Source organism: Corvus kubaryi, unplaced genomic scaffold (genome assembly GCF_017639235.1).
Source record: "Corvus kubaryi isolate FWS band 111438036 unplaced genomic scaffold, C.kubaryi_AGA036_p1.0 66, whole genome shotgun sequence".
NCBI lineage: Eukaryota > Metazoa > Chordata > Aves > Passeriformes > Corvidae > Corvus > Corvus kubaryi.
The window spans coordinates 1,343,084-1,365,075 of NW_024582054.1; the positions used below are offsets into that span (position 1 = coordinate 1,343,084).

The window sequence follows — 21,992 nt, forward strand, 5'->3', positions numbered from 1 at the left end:
ACAGGAGCAAACTTAGCCATCATTAGCATGATACTTGTGGCATAAAGTTAAACAGAGTAGAGAGGCAATTTGATTTGGTTATGGTTTCCTTGTTTTGTTTGTATCATACTGAAATGGTTAAGTTAGAATAAGCCCAGCAAGAAGTTTTTCAAGAAGTGCCTTTCCCCTTATTTTGCCCTTTTTTGAATCTGAACTTCACTGCACCTCCTGCTTGTGTGTGCATGAGGAATGGAATGTAGAAAAGGTATGACTGGGATTGGCTTTGGACCTCAGTTTTCAGGTAAGTGTTTAGGGACCTGAAGGACAACAGGAAGGACTTCTCTAAGTACATCAGCAGTCAGAGGGAGATTAAGGAAAACATGGAAAAAGCTGAGGTACGAGATGCCTTTTTTACCTTGGTCTTTATTGGTAGGATTTGTCGTCTGGAGTCCTAGGCCTTGGAGACTAGTGGGGAAGTCTGGCACAATGAAGATTTAGCCCCAGTAGAGAAGGACCAAGTAAGGGAACATTTTTAAAAGTTCACTATAAGGAAGTCCATGGGAACTGATGGAATGCACCAATGAGTGGTGAGAGAGCTGATACCATAGCAAAACCACTCTGAATTATTTTTGAAAGATTGAGATAATAGAAGACTGTTCTTGAGGACTGGAAGCAAGGAAAGCAAGTGTTGCTTTTGCCTCCAAGAAGGACAGGAGAGTCTGGGGGTTTGAAGACTGCTCAGCCTCACCTAGACCCCTGGGAAGATGATGGAGCAAATTCTCCTGTGAAACCATTTCCAAACATAAGAAGGACAAGAAAATTATTAGCAATACTTATTGTAGCTTTAAGAAGGGGAAATGTGCTTGAGCAACCTGTCAGCCCTCTGTGACAAAATGACTGGGTTGGTAGAGGAGAAAAGAGAAGTTTGTACTGTTTGACTTTAACAGTGCTTTTGTCATTTTCTCTCTTAACCCTTGTTGACTATCTAGCTGATGCCATCTGGTCTAGCTAAATAGAGAGGGAAAGGGATTGCAGACTGGCTGAAATGCTGGGCTCAAAGGGGCGTGAGTGGTGACACAAAGTCCAGCTGTAGGCCAATTAGTAGTGGTGTGCCCTAGCGGTTGATAGTAGGGCCTGGGCTGTTTATTGTATTAATACCTGAATGATTAGACAGTGTGCACCCTCAGCAAGTTCACAGATGATTCAAAATCGGGAGGAGTGGATGACACAACAGACAGCTGTGCTGCCGTTCAGGGGGACCTTTGACAAACTAAAGACATGAATCTCTTGTTCAAAAAGGTTCAGCAGGCAAATCTGCTGGAAGGGTGTCTGCATTCCAGCATCATCATCTCTGTACTTCACTGCTCTCACCATTGCCAGCTGCTGGCAGACTGCTTGTACTCTGCCTCGAGCAGCTTACTGCTATTTACTTGTGGTGATTAGACTAAAATATGCAAAAACTGTTTGGAGAGAACTATCAAAGTCCTAGAGAAGACTGTGATAACAAAACTAAAACATTTATTTTAAGGATACTTCAAGTGTTGACGAGGTGATTTTCACAGCTCTGGACCATTTTTTAAATGTTACTTGATGTCAGAGTTCAGTGAAGCAAGGAATGTGAAAGTAGTTTTAATCACAGCTTATATCATGGTTTGCCCCTTGAAAATTTGCAGTGTTCCTACTGTCTAGCCCTCTGTTGCTGAACCCACAGTCTGTACAGTCATCCCTGCTGCCACAAGTTGCATGTGGTTTATAAGTTATTTCCTCATGAAAATGCAACATCTTGTCCATCTGTCCTTAAGTCTTCAGAACGAAGATTGTCACTTCACATTATTGTTTGCTTAAGCACCTCTCTTCCAAGATTTTGTTCACAGTTCTCATATTTTGAAATATTTTTGCTGTAGTTAACGGTTGCAAAGAAGTGGGTTGTGAAGAGGCAAAACCTTTGAGGATGAAGATTAGGAACAGACTCTGTTCCTAACACAGAGCACAGAAGAACACAGAAAGTTGTCTGTGTTTACGGGTGACCAAAATAGCTTTAATAGAAGTGTTGGTGTGTATGTTAAGCATCTCATGTGATGCCTTATAAAGCATTTGATACAAGAAATTGGAATCCAAAAGAAGGACTTGATAAAGATGACCCATATCGATTGTGGTGGCCAAACTTGCACAGTAGGTAGGGGTGTGTGAATTCCGGAAGGTTTTCATAAACTGTATAAAATGAAACTCTAATGTGACTACGGTTGTTTGAAAGGAGGGAAAAGCAACAGCTTTGTAGCATCAGTGCTCGGTGTGAAAAACGTAATAGTTCACAAATTTCAGGAGGAAAACTTGGAATCATTATATGCTGCAAATTATGCTCTTCCCTGCTAAACAGCCCAGTGTATAAATTTCTGTTACCTAAGGTTTGGGCTGGTCTGCTGTAGTGTGTCTTTGCTGTGGTTTGAGACTGTGACATCCTTCCATGGCTTTGTTCTTTCATGAATGGTGGTGTATGAGTGGAAAAGCCATCGCAAGCTTCTAAATTAGGGGCAGCCTCCGGAATGGTGATACTTATCAATGTTGTTTAGCCACACTACAAAACCAAACCAAGCCCAAAACTTCGATTAATGTGATTATGCGAAGAATAAGTGCCAAAGAATTGCTGCCACTAATACTTGATGTAGATGTTCATCTATAGACACAATACCTTTGCAGGCTTCTGTGGTTACTTTTTCTTATGTTGGCTTGGCAGGTGTGTCAGAGCAAAGAACAGATTTTGTTAGTGCATCAGTGATAGATGGCCATATATATTAATTTCGATAATGAAGTCGCACAGGTATCTTGAGTTTGTATGAGAAGGGAGAATGCAGTTTGTTTGGCTGGAGGTGAACAAAAAAAAATAACCTCTCCTAGTGTTCTGAATCTAGAATACTGTTCCAGATGCTTTATGGGTTCCAAGGTACTGTGTTATATCAAAGGGGCATTCTCAAGCTTATTTATAAATCAAACCTGAAAATTTACGTTTGCTGCAGCATTTTCAGCTAACAAATACACCTAAGTGCTTATGCATCATCATAGTGTAATCAACTGCAATCAGTTTGGCAATTGCTTAGATAACCTTTGGTGGAAGGAATATATCAATAGAAAGGGGTTCCTGTTTTAATCCTAATAATGCAAGCTGGAATGTGTGTTGTCTGCTGGATTGTTATTTGAAGTGGATGCCAGAAATTCTTATGATAAAATCAGCGATAATCATTATGCCAGTTTAAGGAGACACCAGCTCCACCCCAGAAGTTCATAGGAAGCAAAATCTGGAAAATGTGATCTAAGATGAGACTGTATGTCGGCCCTGGAATACCTCTCACGCCAAATATTAGTACCCAAATTCTAAAAGCCTTTCTGCCTGTGTGACCTTAGTTTTATTTCTTGTCTGTGAAATTGATCTTATAATTTTGTGATGCTCTTGGCAGGGAATTGGTAAGAAAAATATTTATACAGTTGCAGCTCTGTGGTTCTTCCTCATGTATATACTTGATTCCAGATGTCTAGATCCAAGCAGGAATTAAATGGAGTTGATTTCCTTTTTTAAAGAGATGGTAGTCAGATCCCTGATGTGTACAGTAGCAGTAGTAGTGTAGGTTGTTGAAGATCTTAAAGTGACAATAAGTATTTAAAGAGAATTGGTTTCTCATTTTAAATAGAGGTGATTATGGTGCAGTGTAATATGAGAACCATAGCATTACAGGCAGGTGAGCAATCCAGGACTTCATGAAAATCTTTTGATAGACTTTGCTCAGTCTGAAATTTGACCTCAAAAATTAACTTTTGCACTTAGAGGTTGCTCAATGCAGTTGAAGCAGAACAGTAAAAATACAGTGAAAACAAAACAATTCTGTAACAACTCTTTGAAAAAGGGGTATTTTTCTCCTGCAAGTTTGTAGAAAGCCCAAGTAGCAGCTCATAATGTAGCGACGCTTTCTAAAAAGATATGTTTATGACTCTTTTCCATGTACTAATGTATTTCTTTATTATTTAAAATGGCATCTGTGAATTTCGCAATACTTCCAGTTCCTGAGAGAAGGAGATCTCAGTCTTGCTTTACTTTATAGAAAATGATGTGTATACATTGTAAGGAATGTGACTAGAGGCTGTAAATCATAACATCTGGTCTATTCGGCCTGGATTGTGTGATTTGCTTTGTCATTGTGTTAAAAAGTACAGTATGAAAGTGAGCTTCACTGTTTGAACTAGGTTTTAATATATGCAAGCTCAAATTTGATTCTTTGAGCTTTTGCAGCTCCTTGACTTTGTGACTTGGCTTTGTGTTTTGATGTGTGTTGCTTGCACAATTCTCTTTGCTATTTGATAAAATTACATTCTCTCTCTCAAAAATTCTTAGCTGTTAACCGTAACCTGATATTAAAAAATTAGGTAATGCATTTTATCTAAGGTATGAAAAGCTTGAGCTGGAAAAAATACCAAGTGTTTGAGATCTCATCCGCCAGGTTTATTTTCTTCCACATCTTGGTTTCAAGTGCAAGTGTCTAGAGATGCAAACTAATTGCTTACACTTAGTGATTGAACTAAATAGTGAGAGCAGGCTTGCCCAACTGTTTCACTCAAGTAAACAATGTTAGGGTTTATAACACTAACCTGAATTAAGCTTTTATGTAGTTTTCTGTAGACATTTTAATAAAAAAAGATTGAAATAATGTTGCTTATTTGATCAATGCTCTCCACTTGCATAAACTTCAAGAAAAATGCAGAGATCACTGTTCATTTTGGGAGAACTGGTAGCTAAATATAAAGGTCTGATAATAAAAACACAGTAAAACCACATTTAAAGTAGTCATTCGAGTAATCTGGGCCAGTCTTCTTGTTAATTTTGTGCTTGAGAAGACCTTTTGACCAGTAAAAAACAGTAATTTTACTTAGGATAGAAATAGGTAAAATACCAGTTAGGAGCCCTGCAGTTTATTATTGACCTAAACAACTTGTTCTGTAAGGACTTGGTGCCAGTCCTAACAAATATTGAAAACGAACCTGATTAAAATACTTGTTGACCTTGTTCGTTATGTCACGGGATCTCCTCAGAGGTTTGGGAATGCAGTCCTAAAAAACGAAACACTGAAAAAAGTCCCAAAGCAGTAAACATCCCATTTTTTTCCTAAATAGGTGCATACACTTTACTTAGTGAACAGACTTGGACTATGTTCACATAAATTCCAAATATCTATATTGGAAGAAGTAGCAAATAATTAATAGTTTTTTTCTGCTAAACCGGTTTCAGGAAACATGTAGCTTCAAAAGAGAATGGATGTAACAATGAAAACTTTCACTCAAGACTACCACACAGGGAGCCTCACAAATACATTCTTCCTAGTTCCCTGCAGCTGCTAAGTGGACATGTTCACCAGGATTTCTGGCGTGGACAAGGCTTGGTTAGAAAAGCCTCTGTGTTCTTCGACAAGAGTTTTTTTTGGAAGCCAAAATAAGTAACCAGCAAAGTGTATTTATTATCCTAATCTCCAAATTTGCACGCTTCTTACTGCTTTCCTGACAGGATGTTTTGGTGGACAGTGTGTCCCTCAAGACAGGACAGGGAGTAGATCTTCACCCTTTGGAACTGGAGCCATTTTAAACAATGATGCACCTTTGATATGTGATTGTCTGCAGAGAAGAGGGGTATTAGCTACAGCACTTCCTCATATTGTTGTGTACTCAGAAGCACGTCACTAGGAAAGTCTCAAATCTTTACAAAGTCCACATTGTAAACTGAACTGTGTGCAAAGCTGTAATTTATGAGAACTCAATTTCTTGAAGACCTTTGTACTAATTAGTTTAAAACTCTACCCTTGCTTTGTAGATATAGTTTAGTGGGCTGCTTTACTCCATGTGACACAGCTGTTTGAAATAGCAAGATCAGTCCTGAGGGGGTTTTTTTGATAATGTTTGGGTTTGTTTTTCTTTTCCTGTTCCTTTAATTTTTTTCCCAAAAATGACTTTTTTGCAAATCATGACTTTTAATTTACATCCTTCACATCTATATAGACTGACTTAGACACCTTTATATAGCAGAATTAGAGGGCTGGGTTGGTAGGGATTTTTTTTGGTATTGTTTTTAAAGCTGTTTTCTGCTGGAAGTTTTCTTGTGAACTTTTTTCTGTGTAGCAACTCATTTCTGTCCTTACGGTGCTGTGAGTTGGTGTTAAGTGAGTGCTACTTCTGGATTACTTGTGCTATTGCTGATCATTATGTAAGCTTCCCAGTTTGAAAAAAATGTCACTAGTGTAATTTCAGTGGCAGGGATGTAACATTTCAAGAACTACTTGACACAAAGAATGCAAAGAGGTATCATGCCAGCTAATGCAGATGGGGCTTATTTGCTCACCAGCCTGCAAACTGAATTCGGAACCAGCAGTTTAATGTGTTTTCCCAGGTGTAGCACTTTGCTTATGGGGGTGTTGGTCCAAAAAATCTGCCCTTAAAGTGTTCTCCAAAAAAACTGAATTCCGTTTTGCTGCTGATATGTAACATGTTTTCAGATGAGTGCAAAGGAGCCGTCTTTGTAAATTAAAATTAAATGATGAAGGGGACTCTCTGTGTGTGTGCTCTGTGTTGTGGTGGTGGTAGTTTTTTCCCCCCAAAGATCTGAATGTAAGTCTGATCTCTGATTACAGCTCAAAGAGCTGCCAGAAGATCTACTGTAGTGGTTTGATAAGTGGTTAGCTCTTCTGGGAGGAGGGTTGAGAATGAATATCAATTTTCGTAAGAGGTTTGATTTTTCATGTTCAAATTAAAAAAAAAAGCTGCTTTATTCAGGCAGTAGACTCTACTCACCAGAATAATGGTTGAAACAAATGCATTCTTGATACACAAGCTGTAGATTTGCTTCGAGGTAGTAGTTGTAAGTATTGATATTTGATAGGACTTTAGGATTTAATTAGGAAGTGTTTGACTTGCAGAAAACCACATGCCAACTTAAATATGTAGAATTCTAACAAAAAAATAGTAGTGTAATTAAGAGCAACTAGCAATTTAATCAGGGATTAAATTATTTTGTAATTCTAAGTAAATTAGAAATAGTTTTGGTGCACTCATGGCAGTTGTAAAGCAAATACTTTGCCTTTAAAGGGGGAAAAAAAAGGTGGAAAAAGGATAGGAGAGGAAATCATGGCAGTCTCTTTGGGTTAGATTTAATATTCACAACATAGTGATGTGTTGACTGCTGTGATGAAAACTTTCTATTAGTATCTTCAGGGAGATGGGGAAGAGGGGATTAGAACTGTGACTTTCCTACTGAGAGCCTTTAATTTTGGTTTCTACAGAAATGAAGAGGACAATTGTCCACTCCTGAGCCTTCCTGAATATAAATGTGATGTTGTCTTTCACTTACCATGGGTTCTTTTTCTGTCTTTGTTTGTTTTTAGCTAAGAAGTGCTTTCTTTCCTCTGCTGTTTTTAATGGAACAGAAAATGGAGATGAAAAGGCATGGCTTCTCCTTTAGGCTGGAGTTTGCACAGAGGCTCTTTGGTCTGTTTCTCTTCTTTGTGTGGGTTGCTGAGGACTGGAATCAGTCAGGGCAGCAGGGCAGTGCACCTGGGAAGCTGAGAGGGAAGGCCACAGCAGAGCTGCCCAAGACTGGTGTCCTCGCTGTACAAAGTACAGAGTACTAAGGTCCAAGCTCTTCCTGACCCATCATCCCAAGCATAGTAGTGGTTTGGATCAGTTTAATTCTGGTAGCATTTTTATGTGTGAATGAAGGGAGTGCGATAACTGTGGAAGAGCCCAGTGTTATCTTGTGAAGCTGTACAAGTGAGCTGGAAGTCTGGCCCTAACTCACATGTTGTTATTAATATTAGGACTTGATTTTGTATTTTGGTTACTTGAAGACTGGTGGAAAGGGTTTTTCTTCCCCTCACTTTTGCCTATAGGGTATTTATCTATGAGTGACGATGTTCAAAACATGATACTTTGGTGTATGTTTAGATAGTGATTGATGTTGGGGGTGGGTATTTCCTGTTACTTAATGATGCTTTAGAAGAGTTAGTCATCATTGGCCAGGAAATACCAACTCCAGATTAGATTGAGTTCAGTTATCTAAAAGATATTTCAGTGTCTATCTGAATGTGGTACGTTGCCAGAGACTGTTGTGTTTATAATAGCATCTTGTTTTAGTGCTTAATTATAGTATTAGTGGTTGTATGTGGGTTCTGTGTGCTATAAATATGTCATCTTGAAGTCACTACCTCTGGTGCCCCAAGTTTTAGGAAGTGGTCGGACAGTGTTGCCTAAAAGTTGACAAAAATTTTGTAACTGCAGGAATTTTGCATTCTCAAATGAAAGAATACTTAGTACTTCTCTCCCTCCCTGTCCTTGGCAACCGCAGTTGCCATCTATGTGAATTTTGCAGTATACTTCAGGTTGGGATTCAAACTGCATCTTTTCAGGTTAATCAAGTTCCCTTCTACTTTCTGAATGGGAGTGATGATTCTCTGCTTTTAGTCCAGTGTACAAGCATTAGTCTGTACTTGGCACAATAGAAATAAGTAAGTTTGTTTAAGAAAAATGGACAAAAATCCAGACATTAACATACAGCACTATCAAACAACCATAGTATATATAACCAAATTGGGGGGGGGAAGAGGAGGGGTATTTTCTGACATTAAAAAAAAAGTATTTCTAGGTATTAGTAAGACCCCCTTTCCAGAGATACTTGTTCTGGATGTTTGCTCTAGTCTTTACTGGCTAGGTAAACCATGTTGACTGAATATATTGTGGGAGTCGAGGGGGGGTTAAAAACCACCAGTGACTTCTGTAATTCAAGGCTGAAGGGAGAAATTCTGAGAATGTCTTCCTGGCTGGTTCTATCTCTCTTCTACCTTTTGGCTTCTTTCCTTCTCAGGACAGGTGAATTTTTCCAGCTGTAATCTTGTGAAAAAACATATATTGGGACTTAGCTATGTATTTGTAGTCCTCTATGCTTCCATTAAGTATTAAGCTCCTTTGGAATAGGCTGAAACTTGCTGATGTCTAGGCTTGTAACTGTCTTATTAGTACACCTTGGGATCCTCTCTCTGCACAGTTATTTTTATAGGTGTGTGCTGAAGGGTAAAGTAGCTCCATCAGTCACAAAGGACAAACTTGACTGCCATGAGTAAAAGCAGTATTCATGAATAAAACTCAATTTGGTTTACAGAACTAAACATACTACACGCTGTACATACCCAAATGTTTCACTCTGGACCTTACCCTGCTCCTTCTCAGTTCTTCTTACAAGTTTTCTTATGTTATCAGCAAGCACAGCTGGAGCTGGCAAAACCTTGTGTAAGCCTTGAAGATGCAGAGGAAATGAGGCATCTCCAGTGGCCTGTCCCACTGATGCAATTGCTCAGGCTTTGCAGAAAAGGCAGGGTGTTGCTGAAGGTTTCACTGAAGTCATTGTACCCAAGTTGTTGCCTGCTAAAACCCACTGGTTTTCATTCTCTGTCACAGAAGGATGGACTTCGTGAGCACATTAACTGCAGGGGGGAAAAAAAAAAAAGGGCTCCAGTAGATTTTATTTTTAATTTTATGTAGATGTGTCAGTTGCTGCTCTGGTGGAATGTAATAAATGACGGTCACATAAAGCTGTGCTAGTATCTATAGCAGGATATAGTTACTGCTTTTGGTTGAGTTGTCCTAAGGTATTACGACTGTAGTAGTCTGCTAGAAAATGTTTGCTTTGGAGTCTCAGAACTGATGCAGGTACTACCAGAACCTGTACAAAACAAGGCAGCTGAAGGTGGCTTTGGTTTGTGTACTGTTTCACAGACCCAAGTTAGGTATCCTGGATGTAGCCTTTGAGGCCACGTGCAGTTGGTTTAGGTTGTTTCCCAAAGTGTTTCAGTGTACCTGAGGTTTAGGTTTCCCAAAGTGTTTTAGTGTACCTGACCCACGATGAAGGCTGTCCAGGCCCTTCCTGTTGCATGTCACGTCTGGATGCCTAATGTGAGGGAGTGTGGGTGGTGAAGAGAATTTGCAGGGAGTGTCTCAGGGCAGCCTGTCCAACGAAGCCTGTGTCACATGTACATTCTTGCCTTACCTTCTGTCTCTTGCAGAACTTTACCTTTTCATGCTCTGAATTTTGGAGAACTCTATCATCTGGATTTATTTGTCTGTAGTGTAACTGACCAAGTCTGTATGGGTAATAATCTGTGGAGTCCTTAAAACAGCAGACTTTTTTTTTCAAATGGTAAGTAAAGTGCTATGGAAACCAACAACTTAATACTATAGGTAAAAGTGAATGTTTTGTAGTTTTCACATCCTAGGTGGACTGGATTCAAATTATTGAAGGAGGTATTTGTTAGCACTTGTTTGAAGTAGGTACAACAATGCACTCTGTCAGTTCTCCTTTCTTTGACTGGTTGTGTAATCTGTTTATTCCCTGAACTAAGCTTGTGAATTTCCCCATCATTTCTTAAAAACTGAATACCACATCTTTTTGTCTTAATTTTTTGTGAGCTTTAAATTTGAGAGATTCTGTGGAAGATTATAAATTAATTGCGGGGCATCCTCAGGAAGTTTTTTCCTTTTTTAAATGTGTATTCTAAAATAGCTGAGAACCTCGTATAGAAGTGCTTTTTATGTTCTCTGGACTCATATCAACTTAAACCTTTAACTTCAGTGAGATCTTTGAAAAGTCCTTCTAATTGTACCCATAGGAGAATCTTTAACCACTTAAAAGAAATTCAGAAAAGGTTACTAGTTAATGACATGTTGAAAGTTTGAACCTTTGAAATGTAATATAATATAAATGTAAATAAACACTGGGTGTTCTTACAGTGTATTTAGTAGATAAATTTAAATGTTTCTGTAGTTTGAAGACTTAAGTCTTGCTTGGATTTAAACATCATACTCATTAAGCTGATGCTATTAATATTCAGACTTGTCAAAATCTATTTCCTCTGTGATGCCAGTCAATAATTCGTCACTATAAAAGCTAGATAAGATGTCATTTAGCAATAGCTGTGCCAATGATGAAGTAAATTCTTTTTATTCATGTTTTAGTTGTGATGTCCTTAGTTTTTTTTCTTCTCAGACCTGGGACATAATGCTTAGTCAGTAATACTGACACACGTTGCCACATTGCCTGCTCCCATAATCTCTGGGTAACTGTACCTACAAAAAGCACATTGATTCTTTTCTTTCCCATTCCCAAAATAATTTATAAAGAAGAATCAGAGTCAGAGGTCTAGGTTCTGATTTTGTACCATAGTGAGCATAGATTAACTTCATATGATGGTCATCAACCTGGGATACTTAGGTTTTACAGAGGTGTTCAGTCATCCCTCTTGCTGGTGTATTGCAGTTCCTTTGGTCCCTTCTGGAGTCTCCCTTCAAACAGAAGCTGAGAGCTTCAAATGTTGTAGCTGTTTTAATTTTACTGACATAGCCATTTTTATGTGTAACATAATACTATTATCCAGCAGGAAATACAGTCTCCTACTGTGAATCTCAAGACTATCAAATATTTTAGGAATGCTTTCTAACCTTCTTTCTAGCATCAGGGAAATAAGTATGTCAAATAGTCCTGTTCTGCACCATCCTCTATCCCTTTAGGAAAAAAATTTACAAGTTTGCTTTAGGTGTCTTCACTCTTGTGAAATGTAAGATAATTTTAGAAATTCTATTCAGGTATTCATTGTTTTGTAAATCCAGAGTGGCTTCTAGAAGGGGAGTGTAGCAGTAGCAAAATTTACAAAATCCTTTTTAGTAGAAAAGACACTTACCTATAGAGATATTTTGAAAAGTAAAAATGTTCTTAGTAGAACAACACCCTCCCCTCCCCATCAAACAAAAAAACAATGAAAAAAATAGGAGTAAGACCATTTAATTGTAAAAGCTGGAGCAGATAATATGTATGTTCAGCTATGATCTTAAGCTTAGGCAAATTTTAGGTATGTTCTGTGAAGTTAGCTTATGTGGTCAGTCAGATCTTTTGGGTTTTTTGCCTTACTAGTTAATCTGTTTTTTCACACAAATTTTACTTGTTTTATGTAGAAAAGATAAATTCAGTAACGCAATTGTATGCACTGGTATGTAATATACAAGGGGAATTTTTTGTAGCCCAAGCTTGTGATTTCTTTCCCAGCCTTATTTCTCAGTTGCTCTGTTTTTGTGAGAGTTCAGAACATGCAGGCTGTATGCCTTAAAGTAGGCCATTTCCTGAATCTCCTCTTATTCCTTAATTTTGTGTTGCTGGAACTTTGCTCGGTGTCTAATTAGTATTTTGGTCTCCCACATACAGCTCCAATCTCCTCCTGTATCTCCAGCACTGGATATTTATAGCAAGCCCGCCTAAAAGCTTTATTCCAGCGGTGAGAAACTGACTGAGTTGCACATCGTGATTCCTCCTGCGCCCATGTCTGTGACCAACTGTGGAGTCTTGGCATGCATTGCATTCCTGGGTGTGGTTGTAGGACAATCCAAGATAACCTCAGTTATCTTGGCTTTGCTACAGCAGCCTGTTGCATTTTAGAAGTTCATGTTAGAGGCTATGAAAAGCATTTAATTCCAGACTCTGAAGTTACTCTGTCACCTTCATCTTTAGTCCTTTTTTGTAAGCATTTAGGAAGAGAGGCATTATATAAGGAATAAAAAAGGCCTGTGTAGATCACTAACTTGGTATTTTAAAATTTATGTAGTTGTGATTGCTTGTCAGCTTTGGGGTTTAGAATCCAGGGCACTCTGAATTTCATCCTTTTCTTCTGCTACAGTTTCAGGGTTTCATCTTGTAACACCAGTAAGTCTACTCCCAGTCAGAATGACTGTAGTGTTTAATCTTGAGAAGCTTCTAAAATGCAAGTTGATGGACAAAAACAGGACTCAGCCTTGAGTTAAACTTGAAAACAGAAGGACCAAGTACAGGAAAGAAAACCATGACTGAACATGGAAAAAACCACTGTAGCTGTCAGACATGATGCATGGACTGCAACCCTTTCTGGTGATAAGGAACTTCCAATAGGCAATGTGAATCTGAGTGTACTGGAAACTGTTGTCACTTGATGGTGTTGTCATCGCTCAGACTCAAAACTTGGAAGGGCTGAGGAAGTTCTGTCGGTTTTTGTAGCCAAATACTGTTTACTTTATGAAGATGTTTCTGTATAATCCCTGTGTAAACAGTGAAACAGTGCTGGTGGTCAACTTCCAGTGGGTGCATTTCACAATAGAGAGAGGTAGAAAAGGAGAACCTGATTTTTGCAAATGTGGCCCCTTCCTTTGTAGAGTATTTTCTTACAGAGAGTGAGGGAACAATATAAGAACTCTGAACTCGTTAAATAGTTCATTTATCCTCAATAAAAAAGGAGTGACTAAAGTAGGCTGCCCTTGAAAATAGTTACTACGTTTGCAAATTGAGAGATTTCATTGAAGAAGCCTTGTTTATGTAAAATATTGAGTGTAAATAGCTGAAGAACATGTTACTGCATTCATGATTGATCTTCTTGGGTGAGGCTTGTGAGTTCATCAACTTTGCCTGACCACTGCAAAATACCAATTTGGCATTACTCTTAAATATGGTTAGTGTGAAATTTGAGGAAAAGGTGTTTGTGGCTTCCAACAATACTTTTTGAGGCATGTGATTCAAATGCTTGTAGACACTTGCATAATTTTACTGTTACGAGACTAAATTGGTCAGAGAAGCATATGTAATATCTATTTGGCTTTTTCTGCTCCTACTTTATAGAAAGTTCTGTGATATAGGAATCCAACTTCTCAAGTCTCAGTGCTGGCAAAGCTGTGTCTTTATGCTTGTATTTAGAAGGGAAGGCTTTATATAAATGCTTTCGGCATTTCTTATTTACAGTGGTTAGACTGCTATGATATTGAAAAAAATCTCTTATAGAGAAATGAAGAGTTTTGTAGTTCTTGTTTGAGAACCCTTTCCTTTTCCAGAAAGTAATACCACTGGAGGAGACCACTGCCTTTAGACCTGCTGTTTGTTTGATGCGATGTGTGCAGCTTAAAGAGAGCTGCAGGTAAGATGATCTCAGGAGGTGGAGTTTGAGCTGGGAAGATGCAGTGCAAACCATAGGCAGAGTAGAAGGGTGGCTCTGTAATATAGATAATTGAAGTGCACCTTATGGACAATCAGCCTTTGGAATTAAATCTGACCTTTAAGAAGTAATGTGAGGTACTAGCAAGTGCTTGATAATGTGAGTAGGGAGACCTTAGCCATTCTGCTGTAGACAGCCTTTGGCTTGCTAGAGCTTTGTTGATGTATTTTTGCAAGACACCAGTTGTCATTGGTTAACCAAGGGTGAAGATTGCTAAAGCTGCTGGAAGAACAGTACAGTTTGAGTGGATTTTCTAAGTCTTGCCATGCGCACCAATGTTTTCTGGCTAAGTGAAATGTGTGCCTTTGCTAATCTCAAAGGGACATAAGGTGATGCTTGGTCCTCCAGGGGTTGTGGTAAAGACTCTTATACAGAACTTCCCAGCAAGAAGGGATTGTCACAAGATATTCTGAGTTGAAAGGAGCCTACAAGGATCATCAAGACCAGCTCTTAAGTGAATGGCCCATATGGGGATCAAACCCACAACCTTGGGCGTTATTAGTACCATGCTCCAACCAACTGAGCTCCTCAGTGGCACATTATGCCAACTTCTTAGGAGATCTGATTTTCCTAGAGCAGAATAAGCTCACTTTCTGCCTCAGTTCAGTACCTATGTCACCAAGTCACTATTTGCATTCCCTGCTCGTAACTTCGTTCCTGTGAAAGTAGTAAATAAGGTGGAGTTTAATATATGTAGAGGAATTGTAACTGAGGAATGTATAATTGATTCCTTGTGAAGGAAGGTGGTGTTGTCTTCCATCTAATTTTATTGGCATTCTGAATGGTGTTACCTATATTGTCAATGTCATATATGCTGCCTGTTGTATAAGAGAATTCTGCACATTCTGTAAGGATTTACTTTAAAATTTTCTGGACTTAGAAAGGGAAGGCAGGGGATGCTGTTAAGAATGATGATCTATGAATGGAGTAGTTGTGCTGCAATCACCTGCCAGAATAACGGAGTTTATTCAAGGTGCTGTTCAAATCAGTGGACTCTGTGACCAGTCGCTGGTGAACATAACACAGTTGTGATTTTTATGGTTGTGTGAATCTGGCAGCACAATATCCAGTGTCCTTTTCACTGAGTCCCTATCATGCCTGCCTTGCTGCTGGGTGCCAGCTGTTCCATTGCAGGCATTTTTAGACTGCCTTCCTCTTCATCCTGTCTTCTGATGCCCAGCTCAGTTGCCACCCCAGGAAGCAGCTGTCTTTTATGGAAGTAAGGTGATGCTCTCCATAGGAAGATGGCACCCCAGGGCACATGATTTCATCTGTCAGCCTGGGCAGCAGCAGCAGCACGATTTCCTACTTGCCCTAACTGTAGAGCTCATACTGCTTTTATGTCAAACTCATTCATACCAGGAGTGAAATTTGTTGCTTTCCACTGTGGCCATTCATCAGCAGGCAATGCAAAATATGGCAATGGTAGAATCTGAATTATTCAGGGAAAACTCATGTGAGTGAAGCCTTGGTTACCTTCTGCCTCTTGCCCTGTACTGTGTCTGGTTTTTGAGGAGTGACTGGTAGCAGTGCACTGTGCTGCAGATGTGGGAAGGCTGCCTTTGGGTGAAGGATTTCAGGGTCGCCAGGTGATATTTCTGTCTTTGCTGAGCTTGAAGCTTCATTGATTGCTCTGATGGACTTGAGAATGAAGACAAATTTTCCTCATTATTTCCTGTTTGACTTTTCTTGTTCTTTTGCCAAGCAGTTTAAAGTTGGGAAGATGACAGCTAATGTATGATTCAAGAGGCTGTTGCAGCCATGAGTTACTTATGGGCAGTGCACTATTTGGGACTCTCTCTATTTTGCCACCACACTCTGTGTGTTGCAGCAGATCATTGTAGCTGTTTTACTGTAGTGAGCAACACGGGATTTAGAAAGGTGAGAGACATCTGTGGGTTTCACAGTTCTAGCCTAGCTGAGGTCATTCAGTCAGACTGGTGTGTTCGTGAGGACTGTTTGGCATCACTGGAGCTCCTGAGTTGCCACTGTTGCTGGCAGCCCTGCCTGTAGTCCTGCACTGACTTCTGGGCAGCCTGATCTCCCTCTGGGAGAGCATGGCCTGCTACGTAGCTGTGGAATTCACTTAACCTTCAGAAGGAGAAGAAGGAGACGGAAGTGTGAGCCCATATATGATAGACAGCATCCTGCTTTGCTTAAGATCATGACAGGGGTGAGGAAGGTGATTTCGGTACCAGTAGCAAAACTACTTACTTCTCTAGTTCAGGGTGATGTTAATATTGAACTTTTTTCCTGGGTTTGAACAATTGTAACAAGATGGCCAAAAGCTCAATTTGTTTGAATAATGAACATCTTTGTCTTTTTGTCCATGTCTCAGATGGCAGCTTATTTTAAGGAGAGTCAATAGGTGCTCAATTGAAGTACAATATGCAATATTTCTGTAGTTCTTAACAGCCCTAGCTGACAAAATGTTTTACTGATGGCTTGAGACGTTTCTGACTTAATTCAGTATATATTGCTTGTGATTATATTTTCATTTGAAGCTTTTGAAATAAAAACACTTTTTCATGATCTTTTCATGATCTTAATGTTAAATTGTCCATTTATTTACAGGTTGGGGCTAAAATAAACACAATAGTTTAAAATCATTAGGTGGGAGAACTGTTAATGAGGAATGGTGAGACAGTTTTGTGAATATTTATGGGATTTTGGTATTCATGAAAGAGGGTGATAGTCTTAGCTCCTTATATAGATAAACTGGGACCCTGAAAGGCAGCACTGGCATTTTGAGATGCATATTTTAACTTTGTCTTTTAATGTATGATTGGTTAACTGTTAAAGTGGTTGGTTAAACTTCATCTCACTAAGTGTTCTGTGTCTTACTGCACTAAGAGTATGGGAACACTTTTGATCTTAATTTCTAGATTCTTCAGAGAAGTTCAGTGGAGGTTTTTCATTATTATGTGAAGGTTATTTTAAACTGTCTGCGTTAGAATGCACGTCCTGGCCTTAGTATTCATTTTGAGATGTGAGTACAGCTTGTGAAGAAAGCACACATGCAAAGGTTCATTCTGGCTTTTAATGCATGTTTGGTTTTTGTAGCAGAAATTCTGTGCTGATCTTGAAAGAGATAATAAAACCTGTATGCTAACAGAATTAATATGGGGAAGAGAAAGCTAACAGAAAAAAGTTGAATTAAGATGCCAGTATTTTATCACCAGGAAGGTGGTACAGTAAGTCTGAAACCATTATATTCTAGTCCATTATATTCTAAGACTTGACCTTCTGAATTACCATAGACTTAATTTTGACTAGAAGGTAAAATGCTTATGTGAGTTCTTGCAGTTCATTTAGTAGGTAAGGCAGTTTTACAAGTTTGGAGCAGTCTGTCTCAGATAGTAACATGAGATTCACATATATACCTTCCCCCCCCTCCCCCAATGTTATAGTAGATGAACTGGTTTAAATATTGAAGGCTGGAATTAAAATCTTATTGTGGTCTTGGAAAGACCAAGTATTTTGACTAGATTGCTAGAGAAATGAGCATATTGCTTCCATTTCTTGATAAAAGTTTGTGTTAAAAAAATCTTCATTATCATGAAGGAATTTTGTAATTATTAATTTGATTTTATGTGAAAAGGGTAGAAACCATCTCTTTGGATGTATACAGAGTTATTTATTTAGAGAAATATATTTTCATTGTTAGGTATACTGAAAGTGAGTTTGTATAACTGAGCTTTTCTTTCTCTTCACTAAGTTTAATGGGAGTAAAGAAAAACGGTCTGGAGAGGAACCCCTGGATTTACTGATGTCTCAAGCTTTATGTGATAATTCTCACTGAGCATGTAGTTGTGGATTCATAATACATTATTGCTGGTCAAAAATAATGTGTTACTAATTTTAATGACCGTCATGAAATCTGGTAACTTCACAGAAGGAAATGTCTAAGAGATTATTATCAGTGTTTAAAAAAACAGTGCTGGTGAGATTTTGTAGCAATAGCGGTTGAATTCCTATCTACAGCCTCCATAAAGGCCAACATTACTATCCCTATAAGCAAAAGGCTCTAAATGCCAAGTGGTAGGAAGAGGGAGTGGGGAAGGGAAGTATGCATCTGTTTATAAGAGCAGATACGAAAAACTTGACTTGGAGTTCTTCCGAAAAACCTCAAACCTTTAATGCAGATGGATTGATTTATCCTTTTATCACTTAATTTCATAGAGATCACCTCTTCTCCCCTTGTACACAAATGAAAATATGCAAACATTGAAATTAGTAAGATGAAAGGTTTTGGCATCAGTCTGAGAAGCTTCAGGTCTGTTGCCATGAAGAAAGAAAAATCCAGCCTTGACTGGAGTTGTGGCAAATTGGTATAATGGTGTAATAATTCCAGATTGTGAGGTTGTTCTTTAAAAGAAACACTTAAAATTATCTTAAAAAACATTGTCTTGTGAGGTACAGGGAGGAAATGACATAAGTTCCCATATTAAACCTTTTGTAGCCCATATTGGACTTTATCATCTCTCCTTTATTTCAGCCCATAGGTTCATTTTTTAAAAAATATCCATGGAGTCATGGTTGTAGTTTCAAGAAAGAGGGATTTTTAAGAAAAGTACTATGGCAGAATCTGAGGGGGGGGAAAAAGAAGTAAGTCATCAGTGAAGATATTCTTTCTTCTGTCCTATGAACATCGTTCTGGTAACTGATTCTACTACACTTGGGTTTGGGGAATGTTTTTTCACAAAATTACGTACATCAGGATATTATGAAGGTAAATGCTTATAAAAGATATTTCTTTAGTTATGTTGCTATATATAATTTTCAAAATCACTGAAATTGTGCTTAGATCTTAAGGCTTTGCAGTAAGCAGGCATGGGAAACATTAGGCACAAAGTGAGGTTTTACATGCTGGGTTATCGTAAGGAATGCTAGTTGTCTGTATACAAAATGGTACCAGAAAGGTGGAATTGTGTTGGAATTCTCTGTTTAGACACCTCTCATAGGGGCTATGGTGACAGATTCCATAAATGTTTTGTGGGTTCTTCTGTGGGTAATGAAACATGTGGTTTGTATTAGCATCTAGAGAAGATGCAAAATATTTTTAAAGGTATTTAACTGGTGAGGGAATTCAGAAAGCATTGCATTCTGTGTGCTTAAAAGAATTTATAGCTTGTTATCTGACTTTGTTAAGCTAGCTTCTGATTTGATTACATTTGTGTAAAGCAAATGGATTTGGGAAATAATTCTGTTAGTTCCTTGTAGTGTTTTGTAAAGAGTTATTGTGAGAAAAGCGTTATGGAACAACTCAAAGCTTGCACTGGACAGGTGTACAAAAGTAATTCCTACTATAATAAGTAGGATTTGTGTAAAGAAAAGATCACGTTCTTAGAAGTCAACCACAGTTGCTATGCTGGACACCAGAGCGAGTTCCTAAGAACATTCTGCCTATCTTTTACATGAATGTGAAGTTTTTCTGTTATGAGGCTTAATGAGGGATGATCAAATGATTTTCTGATATTCTGACAGCCAGAAGAAATTACTGTATCTTTTCTCTCGGCTCATTTTTATTATTAAAACCTGCCATTTTTCACAAAAGCTTGATAGAAAGCTTCACAATTTCACTTTGAGTTATAAATGAATATTAAAAATGCCTTTTGTGTCACTTGCCCTCCTCCTTCTTTGCATTAGCTGCAGTCAAAAGTGTGGTTGATTTAGCGTGAACAAGCTGAAGAAAACCCACAGATAAGAGGGCCTTAATTATATTTAGCTGTGGAGGATGAGAGCGACTGAAGTGTCTTGAACTGCCATGTAACAGCTGCCAGGCTGTGACTGACTGGAGTGCTTGGGCCCAGTGCAGTATTGGTATAACAAGGAGTCATCTGTCACCCTGTGAATGACACACTTTGTGGCAGTTTAAGCTAATTCTCATTTCGTAATTGAGAGTGACTAGTGCACCCATGGCTTGTTGCCACAATAATTCAAATTTTGTGAGCTATCTGGAATATACAAATTCATTTCATTTAAATGTCTTGAGCTATAGAAACCTCTGCTTCTGTGTGTTTGGGAAAGGGAGATCCTTACCACTGTAGCGAGGCAGCTCGTGGTGGTGCTGGGGCAGTTGGGTGTGAACAACTCTGCTGTGGTGCTGTGACAGCTGCAACGCGGAGGTGTGGCCAGCTGGACTGGCCCTGAAGGGACACCAGCTTGTGAGTTGTGCTGCTTCACAACAAAGGCTCCATAGCACAGTAATTCTCTCTGACACAGTCAGTGTTGGATCCTGGGGAAGAATAGAAGATTAAGACACGAAGGAAGACTTCCCAGCTGGTCAGATTGGACTGGGTGATTTCCTAAATGGAAGGCTGCATCTCCACTATAGGTTCAAATAACCTTTGGAAGTTTTGATCCAATAATTAATCTGTGTGGTTTGGGGGTTTGTTGCTGTTGTTGGTATTTTGTTTGTTTGGTTTTTTTAATTATTATTTAAAATTTTTAAAATTCTTTTTTATTTTTAGTTTTTAAACTTTCCCAGAGCTAGGAATTGTCCTAGTTAATTTTGTATCATGAAGAGAAATACTCTTTTATTGACACCTGGACTGCTGGAGAATTCTGTTGTTTTTCCACAGTTTCTGCAACATAAGAATTGAAAAATCATCATTCCCTTTTCATTTGCTAACATTTTGATACTGTAATTTTTGTAGCCTTCCCCACTAGAAAATTGCTTTTCTGAGGTGAAGACCTTTGATGTATCTAATCTGTCCTTGAGCAGAAGGTGTTAAGTAGTCCTTGCTATCCTCCTTATCCTTGCCACTTTCCTGCACCTTTCAGTTTCATTTCAGTGCGGGTATATTAAGTACAAGAACTATGTGGTATTGAAGCTGAGTGCAGTCTGATCTTATGCTGCGGCATCATACTGGCTTTGCTGTGCTCCTTTCATAATAATTCTTACTACTGTTTGCTTATTTGACAATTAAATTTTTAGAGGACTAAACGTGAGTCCTTTCCTAGACAGTGGTAATAGCTGAATTTGTATTCATTGCTATTAATAATTAAGGTGGCTTTTTTACCTTTCTTCCATGTGCTTTTCTCTGCTGTTTTCTTACAGAAGAATTTCTTCTTGTGAGATGATCTTGTCTTTTCAAAATCAGTTTAACCTACTTCAGAACATTTTGCATCACCTGTAAACTGTTGCTGAACTATTTTCTTTTGGGAGCATATATGAATGAATGAATGAAACATTGCTGGCTGTGGTGGAGAGCCCTTTTTACCTCCCTGTTTTGTATCTGATCATGTGGATTTACCTGGTTTCTCTGTACCTGAATCCTACTTGCTGACAGACTCAGCAGCACTACTATTCATTCCCACTGAAGACTTCTCATAAAGCTGATCCGAATTTATGGTTTGTTGCTCCAAATGTTTCCGGAATGTTGGCTACGTGGACTGCTGGACTGGACCATGCTGTGGGCTGGTGTAGATCAGTGTTGCAGGGTCAGTTGTCCAAAATGCAGTGGCTTTCACTTTTGTGAAACATTGTATATGAACCAAGGGTAAAGCTTCACTATGAGTACAAGTATATATTTTTAAATCTTGCTGAAGTATATCCTCCTAGTAATCTAGTTTAGAGTGCAGTTGGTTCCTGAAATGCATGCTCTGGATCTGTAGCTTACTTCGTCTACTCTTTCTGCTCTCACCCAAGAGCTGGAACCAAAAATACTATGAGTGTTCGTATGTTTCTGAACTCCCAGTCAGTAGGTAGTGATCAGGTCAACAGCACAAAGGTATGATTGACTGATTTATATTCGACCCTGTCTGATACTAAGCAGCAGATGTTTGGTCTTGTCTAGTCAACTCTGATTATTTGCTTATAAAATACTCATAGGTCCTACTGAAGTGCAGTGTAAAAACCTAAGATTTGTGATTGATCTACCAGTAAAAGTTGCTTATTTTACTTGTCAAGTTTTTTTTTTTTAATTTTGA

The 21,992-nt window shown here is 38.6% G+C and overlaps 1 protein-coding gene across 12 annotated transcripts in view; it reads left to right on the forward strand.

Moving 5' to 3' along the window:
- NUMB (NUMB endocytic adaptor protein) overlaps positions 1-21,992 on the forward strand; it is a 92,945-nt gene that overhangs the window by 27,358 nt on the left and 43,595 nt on the right. For 11 of the 12 annotated variants that reach the window (XM_042048019.1, XM_042048026.1, XM_042048031.1 and 8 more), the window contains exon 1: positions 10,062-10,195. The exons of the other annotated variant lie outside the window; for it this stretch is intronic. The gene's annotated coding sequence lies outside the window, so the exon portion shown is untranslated. Of the gene's footprint in view, positions 1-10,061; positions 10,196-21,992 lie in introns of those variants that run through there. 12 annotated transcript variants of the gene reach the window in all.